Source organism: Octopus bimaculoides, chromosome 22, assembly GCF_046866305.1.
Source record: "Octopus bimaculoides isolate indiv1 chromosome 22, ASM4686630v1, whole genome shotgun sequence".
Taxonomy (NCBI): domain Eukaryota; kingdom Metazoa; phylum Mollusca; class Cephalopoda; order Octopoda; family Octopodidae; genus Octopus; species Octopus bimaculoides.
The window spans coordinates 38,118,230-38,130,729 of NC_142949.1; positions in this window are offsets into that span (position 1 = coordinate 38,118,230).

Below are 12,500 nucleotides of genomic sequence, written 5' to 3' on the forward strand. Positions count from 1 at the left end.
AATCTGTCATTGTTAATCCAGTGTTGAATGAAAGCCACGGCATCACATTGCAGATTTATCTGTGTAGGTTTTAGGGCTTATTTGCCGATGTTGACCAACTGCATGTTGACCAACTGCATGTTGACCAACTGGTGCTCACGTGGTCAGATGAACATTTCAAGCCTCGGGAACCTGTGGCGGAATTTGAACTCAGAATGCAGATATTCAAATCCAATGGAAAATGAAAAATATTAAAGAAACAAAAAAGAAAGAAAGAAAACAGACACCTGACGCTCATGTAATTCCTCCAATCCGCAGACCAGAGCTGGTATAATGTATCGACATGAAAAAAGAAATTGACGTCGGTGAGAATCGAACTCTCTCTCGCTTTTATATTCACGTGCCAATGATGTCGCCTGACATGGGTTAAACACATCAGGTTGCGACGTCCAAGATATATTGGGTCTAAGAAAAAGAAAAAAACAAAGAAAGAAAAATGATCGCGATCTTTAAACATCGATCTATCGATAAAGCTTGGATAATCTTGTGACGAGACAAGAACTTTGTTACGCGGAAACACACACATACGCACACAAACCAATAAACGAACACTGCCGCACGTTACTATAGACGAACACACATACACACACACATGGCCAGATGACCGCACGCATACATAGACGCATACACAAACACTGATACATGCTCATACATATGTATATACACTGACAAGCTGGTTATTACGCAGACACAGAGAGAGAGAGGGGGAGTTAAACATATTTTACATGACAATAATTACAGCCAAAGAAGAAGAGTAGGCGTGGAAAATAGCCGTTCTAGCACCACCTACGTTTATATTAGCCAATCATTTTTGCTCGCTACACTGAGGTGGGAGGAGTTAGTTGGCGGTAAGAGTGAAGTGTTGAAGTCGAGATTGTTAAAGCGATAATTGCCTTATTGTTATTATACATATGTTTGTGTGGGAGTTCTAAGTTTCGCTGCTATTGGCTTATTGACTGAATCAGAGTATTATCAGAGTATTATCAGCAAATGCTTCTTTTTTTCTTCTTCTTATATTTTGTATTAGAGTTTCGTTCTTTAATGACCCAGCAATAAGACTCTGCTCTTGTGTAGAATAAGAATAAAACAATATACACACACACACTTATATATATATATATATATATATATATATATATATATATATATATTCTTTGATTCTTTTATCTGTTTCAGTCATTTGACTGCGGCCATGCTGGAGCACCGCCTTAAGTCGAACAAATCGGCCTCAGAACTTATTCTTTGTAAGCCTAGTACTTATTCTATCGGTCTTTTTGCCGAACGGCTAAGTTACAGGGACGTAAACACACCAGCATCGGTTGTCAAGCGATGTTGGAGGGACAAACACACACACACACAAACAAACAAACAAACACACACACACACACACACACACACACACACACACATATATATATATATATATATATATATATATATACGACGGGCTTCTTTCAGTTTCCGTCTACCAAATCCACTCAGAAGGCTTTGGTCGGCCCGAGGCTATAATTGAAGACACTTGCCCAAGTTGCCACGCAGTGGGACTGAACCCGGAACAATGTGGTTGGTAAGCAAGCTACTTACCACACAGCCACTCCTGTGTGTGTGTGTGTGTGTGTGTGTGTGTGTGTGTGTGTGTGTGTGTGTGTAATATATATATAAACGTACCTGAGACGCTTCATTGCAGCAGATTCTCCAAGGCTATCGTGGGAAAAGCTTGCCCCTAGGTGCAGCGAAGTAGGATCGAACTCAACACATTGCGGTTTCAAATCGAGCTTCTTAACAAACCCAAACTTGGGCCTATTGCATACCTATTGACTTATGACCAGAAAATAGTTGTTTGTGACTATATTAGATTATATGAGCGAGTGTTTGCATGTGAGTGTGTGTGTGTGTGTGTGTGTGTGTGTGTGTGTGCGTGTGTGTGTTTATATGTGTGTGTGCTTGTTTGTTTGTGCGTCTATTTATCTAACCTATTTATTTGTCTCTACTTTGTAACACAAATCTAACGATCTACCGAACAATCTCCCACCTTCTCCCTTTCTCTCCCTCTCTCTCTCTCTCTCTCTCTCTCCTTCTCTCGCCATAGCTGCGTACATGTGTGTGTGTGTGTGTGTGTGTGTGTGTGTGTGTGTGTGTGTGTGTGTGTGTGTGTGTGTGTGTGTGTGTGTGTGTGCGTGTTTTATATTTTGTGTTTTATTTTTTTCCTTATGCCAGTTACTGGAAGAGTCTGACGACGAAGACGACAACGATCCAATGTGCTCTGTGGTCGCCCTCCTTGCTTTCAATTTGACTGCATCATTGCCTCTATTACCATTTTCTCTCACCAGATGGCGGCAGTAACAGTATTCCTCTTGCATGTCCATTGTAGAGAGAGGCGCGCGCCAATTCTAGCACGCTGCGAGATGTACGGCACATATAATTAGAATGGGACTCTCCACCACAATAACGTGGCTGTATACACACACACACACACACACACACACACACACACACACACACACACACAAATATAGAAATATACAGGTATTTGTGTGTGTGTGTGTGTATACATACACATTAGATAGATAGATAGATATGTATGTGTATATGCATGTATATATATATATATATATATATATATATATATATATATATATATATATACATGCATATATATGCACATATATATGTTTACAAATATATATGGGTATAAATACTTACACAGATATATATATATATATATATAGTGTGTGTGTGTGTGTGTGTGTGTGTGCGTGCGTGTTTATAAAACCAGTGTACGAGAAAGACGCAATTGAGGGGTGGGGCCGAAATGTTTATGAACTTTTATATTAGGAGGAAAAAAGCATGTATGCATGTACACACACAACCAACCACCCATCCACATACAAACACACATTATATATATATACATATACATATATATACATATATATATGTGTGTGTGTGTGTGTGTACATAGACTCACGCCCCTTCGTTCTTAACATCTCTCAAATTAATTGAACAGTACAAGAGCCGGTCTGTAATCAAGCGAGGTCTCCATTGTAAATGATTCTAACTAACAATAAAGTCATCCAACTGCTGGACTTTGAAGAAGCCAAGAAAAGCTTGTCTGTTCCAACCGAGCACTGAATAAGGCTTGTGATGGTGTCGAAGCGCACTCACTCACACACACACACACACACACACACACACACACACACACACACACACACACACATATATGTATGCACATATATATATATGTATATATATATATGTGTGTATATATATATCCACATGTATATGTATGAATATATATAGCTATATATGTAGATATATATATGTATGTATCCATATCTATCTATTCATCAATCTATCTATCTCTATATGTGTGTGCGCGCGCGCGTAAGCAGTCGCGCGAAGCAATAATGGGACATGGTTACAGTTAAGTTTAAATATGTTTGAGACCTATTTCAACTTTTAACTGCTATTTTACTGCAGTTTGACATCTACAGAAATTCTTGCTTTTAGTAAAAATACGTTGGAACACCATAGTCGACTTAGAACGCTGTCTGTGGACTGGTAGATGCATTTCTAGCTTGTTAACCGTCTTCAGTAGTAGATACCGAGGGAGGCGACTCTGAGCCGATTGCAAAGATTTAGCTTCGTAAAAAACATCAGCAAATATATTTTACTAATTTGGGCTGGTAGTTTTGAATATGTATACGTACAATATTTGTGAAATTTCGTAAAGCATATATTGTAAAAAATTACATAATGTAGAAAGAGTGAATCATTGACTACAATTTATTGTACATACTAAAGGTAATAGAACCTGTAAATATTTTAGGAGGGACAAATATGCTTTGTGGATTGTCTCACGCAAATGTGACCAGCAATGTCAAGGGACTTTCAAATTTCATGGTCATATTCTTCGCATATGTGCGTTGCACTTCCGGATTTTCATTCTACTGCTGTCCTGTATTTTTGGCGCGATTCTACCAACTTCCTTCCACTTCAGTCCCACTGCATGTGGGAAATGCTCGGCGGTATTTCGTCTGCCGTTACGTTCTGAGTTCAAATTCTGCCGAGGTCGACTTTGCCTTTCATCCTTTCGGGGTCGATTAAATAAGTACCAGTTATGCAGTGGAGTCGATGTAAAAAAAAAGTACCAGTTATGCAGTGGGGTCTATGCACACATAGACACGCACATATGTATATCCATGTGTGTGTGTGTGTGTGTGTGAACGAATCAGGATAAACTTCGGTATGGCAGACACACGTGAGTTAAGAACTACAAGTGGAAATAAAAGGATACTTTTAAATGTATAGAAAAATCTACTGATGCATGACCGATGTGCATTTACATCTGCTCCCGTTTCGGACATGGGCCGAATGAACTCTAATATTTTCTGATTTTCTGTAGATTCGATGTTGCCTGGCACTGCCGGGACAATCGATTCTGGCAGAAGGCGACAAAATCGAGACGATCGTTTGTCGGCAGCTGAGGAAATGAATATCCCGCAGTGCAGTAATAACGCAATATGTATATACATGTGTGTGTGTGTGTGTGTGTGTGTGCGTGTGTGTGTATTTGTGTGTGTGATGTGTATGTGTGCGTATTTGTGTGTGTTATATAAATATATATATATATATATATATATATATATATATATATATATATATATATATATATATATATATATATATATATATATATATACATATATGCACATGTAAGTCTATAAATGTACTTATATATATTTACATATATATATATATAACACATATATGCTATGAGTGTGCATATATATATATATATATATATATATATATGCAAGTATGTATGTAGTATGTATATATCTATGTGCTGATCGTGTGCGCGCGCGCGCTCGTCTCAGCATGCATGTTCGCTTGTTTTGTCTTACCGAACGCTGCACCAAAGACCCGCCATGATGTCAGCGCTAACGGAAACAAGATGTCGATCTACAAATTAATGGGGGTAACATGTTGATTAATTTTCTAGGTTAGAGGTTGGGTGGTCTTTGGGTGTATAAGTGGATTCAGGGTGGCTATAGCTACAAGTGACCATCGTTATACGCTGCTCTGTGTGTGTGTGTGTGTGTGTGTGTGTGTGTGTGTGTGTGTGTGTTTGCGAGTATGCGTGTGTGTGTGTATGTGTGCGGTGCGTGCGTGTTTTCCACTGAAGAGTCAGCTTCTTGCTCCACAGATCTTCATTAATATAGAGAGCAGCTGTATAGGCGATGATGGTGATGTTGATGATGATGATGATGAGGAGGAGGAGGAGGAGGAGGAGGAGGAGGATGATGATGATGACGATAATGATTACGATGATGGTGGAGGTGATGATCGTAGTAATGATGTCCTTAGTAATGATGACGATGTCAATGATGATGATGATGATGATGACAATAATGATAATGTCTATCAAGAACAAAGTGATGATAACGACGACGATGACAATGGTGGTGGTGGTGGTGGTGGTGGTGGTGGTGGTGGTGGTGGTGGTGGTGGTGGTGGTAGGGATTGTTACGATGTACAGGAAGGAGGTAATGATGTTGTCGAGCCTAATGAGCATAATGATTACATCCAGTGATAATTAACATCGTTAAGAAGGAAGAAAAATAAAGCACAACAACAACAACAGCAACAGCAACAACAACAATGGTGACGACGAAGACAAATCAGGATTGTTCTTCCTTCTACAAAGCATCAACGAAAATCAAAATCTAAAATATTTATAGCAATCCATATGATACTACTACTACTACTACTACTACTACTACTACTGCTACTGCTACTGCTGCTGCTGCTGCCGCTGCTATTGTTGAATTACTGGTACAATCTATCTGGTGATAGCTCCCGTCTAGCCAATTTTATTCCCATGGAATGGATCCATCTGAGATGCTACGCATTGCGATCGAACTCGGTTCTTCGTGATTGAGAACTTCTTAACCATTCGGCTACACTGCGCTTATGAGTGTGTGTGTGTGTGTGTGTGTGTTTGTCAAACACACACAAAGGTTAAGTCGACCTCTACGGAATTTGAACTCAGAACGTAAAGACAGACGAAATACCGCTAAGCATTTCGCCCGGTCTGCTAACGATTCTGCCAGCTCGCCGCCTTAATAAGCATTGTAACAATGCTTTCTAACGTTAGTCCGCAATTACGATGGTTGAGAGCACCTAATTAGATCTGAACTAATAGATTAATCGCCCTGAAGGCGGCGAGTTAGCACAATCGTTAACAAAATCGGACAGAATGCTTAGCGGCGTTTCATTGGTCTTTACGTTCTGAGTTCAAATTCCACCGAGGTTGACTTTGTCTTGCATGCTTTCAGGGTCGAGAAAATAAGCACCATTTAAACACTGGGGTCGATGTAATCAACTGATCCCCTCCCTTCAAATTGCTGGCCTTGTGCCAAAATTTGAAACCAAAATATTAATAGCACTTCAACGCCGGCACTTGATCTACTAGAAGTAGCAACAAAATCACTCCAAAATCTCCCCCTACGCTCATAAAAAAGGAAGGACACAGGATAAAGTCTCAAGGCCTTATTATCTCAGGTTTACAAGATGGGTGAGGATGGCGTTAACAAGTTTGAGTTTGAATCTTGGCTTTGCTTTTCGTTTTCATTAACTGTCGCAAGTCACCGTGTGAGGTTGTGGCTAGCATGCCTTCCGGCATAGGTGAGGACGGGAGGATTGCATTAGAGCGACGTGAAGTGGGGCACTTCCCGATAATGATGCTAATTAGACAAAGATCGATATGGATTAACGTGTTCTATTAATAAAGAAGGCGCCACCGTCAATGTGTTACTGACACGACATTTCCACACTAGCGGTAAATACCTCATTTGTCTTTTTATTCAATCCTCTCTGCTCCCCCCCCCCCCCGATCCTCTTCCATCCTACCCACCCCCCAGCTACACAGAATCAGCGCCGCATGCACTGCACGCACTGATGCACACAAATATACACGCATACACAAGCACACAATCACAACCACGACAGAAAGATACGACTACAACACACGGACACACACGGACACACACCTGCACATACACGGACACGTTTTTTCTCGTGCTGGTTTCCAACAAACTGTGACGGTTAAACATGGCTGTTAACAAGCTACAACAATAGGAAGCAACAGCAACAACAACAACAGCAACAGCAGCAGCAGCTGCAAAAGTAGCAACGGCAGGAAAAAAAAAAGTAGAAAAAAACAGAAGCAACAAGTCAACGAGAGGGACCACGGTTTGGTGGATCAATCTGCTAGAAATAGCAACTAAATCTCTCTCAAATCGCACTCAACAGGCTTAAGAAAAGAAAGATTGAGTGGTATCTAAGAAGACGGAATGGTTATCGCTGAAATCGTCTGGCTCAGAGTAGGTTTAGAGTTAAACATAAAAGAAACATAAACGAGGCGTGGTTGTGTGGTAAGAAGCTTGCTTGACAACCATATGGTTCCGGGTTCAGTCCCACTGCTTGGCATCTTGCGCTGCTGTCTTCTCCTATAGTCAAAAACCGACCAAAGCCTTGTGAAAGGATTTGGTAGATGGAAACTGAAAGAAGCCCGTTAGCGCGCTGGACGAAATGTTTTGCGGTATTTCGCCCGTTGGTACGTTCTAAGTTGAAACTCCGCTGAGGTCGACTTTACCTTTCATCCTTTCGGGATCGATAAAATAAGTACCAGTCGAATGGTGGGGGTCGATGTAATCGACTCATCCCCTCCCCACCATAAAATTGCTGCCTTTGTGGCAAAATTTGAAACTATTATTATTATTATTATTATTATCATTTACTAAGACGGTGAGCTGGGAGAATCGTTAGCACTCAGGAAGAAATGCTTAACGGTATTTTGTTTGCCGCTAGCTTCTGAGTTCAAATTCTGCGAAGGTCGACTTTGTTTTTTCGTCCTTTCGGGGGTCGATATATTAAGTACCAGTGAAACACTGGCGTCGATGTAATCGACTATCCCCCTCCCCACAAATTTCAGGCCTTGTACCTATAGTCGAAAGGAATATTATTATTGCTATTATTATTATTATTATTATTATTATTATTGCTATTATTATTATTATTATCCCGGGACGTGACAATTGACAGCTGAGAGTGTTTTCTGAACGGGTGAGAGTAAAGGTTTGGCTGGTGGGTTTTCCATTTCTTTTTTTTTTTTGTTCTTCTTTGTTTTCTTTCGTTCTCTCTCTTTCTTTCTTCTTGTTTTTTGGTGGGGTATTTTTTGGCCTGTCGTGTTAGTGAAAGCGGGTGGTTGGCTTGTCGTTCGGTCAGGTTGGATTTACCTGTGTTTACAGCAGTTTACACGGGTGGGAAATGGCTTAACCAGTTTTAATGCGTAAAGGAATTTCGTTGACTTTATTCAAATGTAGAGCTCACAAGCCACGGCCAAAAGCCATCCCTCCTCTTTCTATATATATATGTGTGTGTGTGTGAGCGTATGTGTATATGTATGTGATTGTGTGTCTGTATGCCTCTATGTGTGAGCATGAGTGCGTGCGAGTGTGTGTGTGGTGTGTATGAGCGTGCGCAATAGAGAGAGAGAGGTGGGTAGGAGAAATAAAGTGTGTGTATGGTTGTGCGTGGGAAGAACACGCATATATAAGAATATGTATATCAGTGTTGGTATGTATGTTCTTTGTTGTATGCATTCATATGCGTGCATGTGCGTTTACAGACACACACACAGACACAAACATATGCACACACACCTCCCTTACCTATATACATATACATAAGAATACGCATATGCATGTATATATATATATATTTATACACATATATATATATGCATACATACATACATACATACATACATACATACATACATACATATATATATATATATATATATATACATACATATATATACATGTTTTCTATTCAAAAGGTTTTTCACCCAATATTTATACGCTATGATTTGTAGCTTTATTTGCTTCGAGATTCTCCGTTCCTAAAGATATACATGAGATTATCTATTTTGTCAAGGACTGACGAAGTGTGTACTCGATATTTCTTGTAAAGTACAATATCAATTTAGACTGAATTTCATTGTCATGCATCCCTGCGATCATCAGATAACTGAAAACCATAGCGGCCTGAAATACCAGTCGTGAGTCAGAAAGTTTTCAGTTTCAACACACACACACGTATACACACGTATACACACGTATACACATACTCGCACATTACATTAGTCCTTGCTGCCTGGTGGGCCTCAGCCCATGCTATGGTATGTATTGTCTGTTGTTGCATGTACGTATATAAGAAAACAGATCTGCTTTGTGTCCAAAAAAAACAAAAAAAAACGAGAAATAAACTAACACTGAAGAGGTGGACTCAAGTCGAAACTCTGCGTCTAGGTTTCTCCTGGCACCACTTGCAGATCGGTTCGTCTGGTTTTCGCAAGTAAATTCTGTTGAAGGAAATATTTCCCCGAAACTAAGCCCCGCAACCAATGTTTTTCAGGTTCTGGTGTGCCGAAGTATGTTAAACATTAATTTATACATTATTAAATATATGCGTGTGTGTGGACATACGCACATATATATATATATATATATGTGCATATATGTGTGCGTATGCATGTACATGTATATACATACATATACAGAAATATATGCGTGTGTGTGTGTATATATATATATATATGTGTGTGTGTGTGTGTACGTATGTACGTGTGTATGTATGTACATGTATGTATGTGTATATGTGTATGTATTTTTTGTATATAAGTTTATATCCATGTATGTGTGTGTGTGCGTGTGTGCTTATATATGTGTGCGTGTGCGTTTATATATGTATGCGTGTTTGCGTGCCTGTCTGTGTGTGCGCGTATGTTTATAAATGTGTGCGTGTGTGTGCGTGTGTGTGTGGTATATACACTAACCAACCTAAATGTAATCATTTTTTCACCCGTTTCTTTATACTGATTTTTATTGTTTTTTATTTTATTTTGTTCCTTTTTATTTTATTTTATTCTTTATTTTTTAGGTTTTATTTACATATTTTTTTGTTATTTATTATTTCCTTATTTTTTACTTTAGATTTATTTTTCTTGTTCACATTTTAGATATTTATTCATTTATTTTTGTTTGTTTATTTTTTGTTCTTTCTGCCGAAAACCCGGTTTTGCAATCCATTGTGCCCGTTGCCGATCATCTGTTTAGATTTCGTGATCAGGGCTAAAGAGACACTCACGTTGTGGTAAGGCTGCGAGGTTGAGGGGGGAGGGGTGCTAACTGTGGCTTAGAGGGACATGAGAGTGGTTGTGGTGGTGGTGGTGGTTGTGGTGGTGGTGGCGGCGGCGGTGACGGTGGTGGTGGCGGCGGCGGTAGCGGCGGCGGCGGTAGCGGCGGCGGCGGTAGCGGCGGCGGGGGCGGTAGCGGCGGCGGCGGTGGTTGTGGTTGTGATGGTGGTGGTGGTGCGCATGAAGGAATGAACAGGGGGTGGGAACGATATGGGAGAGAAGATTGGAGGAGAAAGAAGGAATAGAATCTGGAAAGAAAGTAAGAAAAAGAAAAGAAAGAGCCGAACTGGAGAGAGAGAGAGAGAGGGGGGAGAGAGAGGGGGGAGAGAGAGAGGGGGGAGAGAGAGAGGGGGGAGAGAGAGAGGGGGGGAGAGAGAGAGGGGGGAGAGAGAGAGGGGGGAGAGAGAGGGGGAGAGAGAGGGGGAGAGAGAGAGAGAAGGAAAGAATTAAGAAATTGAGAAAGAAAGAAAGAAAGGGACGAACGAAGGAACGAAGTCTGTGAAATTGAACGAACCAAAGTTTCATTAATCATGAAATTCTGGAAAGACTATGGGTCTGGATCGGACAAACTCCAAGAAGACTGCGAAGCGGCATTGCAAGACAAGTGTTAGAATGGCAACCTGAAGGAGAAAGGGAAGCTGGACGACCTCAGAAGACCCGGAAAGTATGCGTGGAAGATGAAGCGAAAGCAAGCGGTCTCTCTTGGTCTGAAGTCAAGGAGCTGAGCCAAGGTTGCGTCCACTGGCATGAAGTGGTCACAGCCCTGTGCTCCTTACGGGAGCTAAATGACAAGGATATGACTTCTTTGAGATTTAGCTGCTATTTCTAGAGACCACATAAGACGGTCTCTCGATGGCTCACTGATTGTTCATTGATAATGACGGTGGTGGTGGTGGTGGTGGTAGTGGTGGTTGTGATGGTGGTACTTACAATATCCCTTCATTGCAAACCTTCACTATATTCTCAAATCTGCACCATTGGTCATTGGGTAAGTTTAGCATGTGTGTGTGTGTGTGGCCACCACTTGACAACTAGCATTGGTGTATTTATGTCTTGGTAACCTGGCGGTTCGGCAAAGAGACTGATAGAATAAGTACAAGACTTAACAATAAGCATTGTGGTCGATTCGTTCAGCTAAAATTCTTCAAGGCGGTGCCCCGGTGTGGCTGCAATCTAATGACTGAAACAGGTAAATGACAAAAGATATTTAATGTTTGTATGTATGTATGTATGTATGTATGTATGTGTGTGTGTGTGTATATATATATATATATATATATATATATATATATATATATAGAGAGAGAGAGAGAGAGAGAGAGAGAGAGAGAGATCCATATATGTGTGTAAGTATATATGTGTATATATGTATATATATGTGGGTGTGTTTGTATGCATGTACGTGTATGCAAACACACACACATATACACACACGTACACACACATACATATACATACCTCAGTATATATGGAACAATACCTTTTGTATTTATGATAATTTTTCTTGTGACAGGGGATTGATTTTGACGGCCCCCAAAAAGCATTTAATACAATTTACTACTGAGCCTCCGTTTCATTATTATTATTATTATTATTATTATTATTATTATTATTATTATTATTATTATTATTATTATTATTATTATTTTCTTACGACATTCAAACTGACGACTTCCACAGTATTTCTACGAGAATGTTTACACAGTTTCAAGTGTCAGTAAACTGTAGTTACAAATGGATCTTATGATCTGAATCGTGAATATGTTCCATTGTCAAACAGGTTCCATATTATTAAATATCGATAGACTCACACCTGGCGCAACAGACCGCTTCCTTTATCCTATATTATATATCAATCAAACTATAATTGATCAGTTTACTTCATGTTTGATTCTGTATTATTCTTAGCGATGATGATGGGAAAGGTGGAGTGGGGTGGGACTTGATACATTTTTTTCTTCCTTTTATCCTTGTACAAGTTTTAGTTACTTGACGGCGGCCATGCTGGGGCACCGCCTTGAAGTGTTTAGTCGAACGAATCGACACTCAGTACTTTTTATAAACTGGGTAATTAGAACTTTATCGGGGTTTTTTTGCCGAACCGCAAGGTTACGGGGGACATAAAAAAAACCAACAGCGTTTGTCGAGCGATAGTGGAGGCGGGACAAACACAGACACAAAGACACAAACA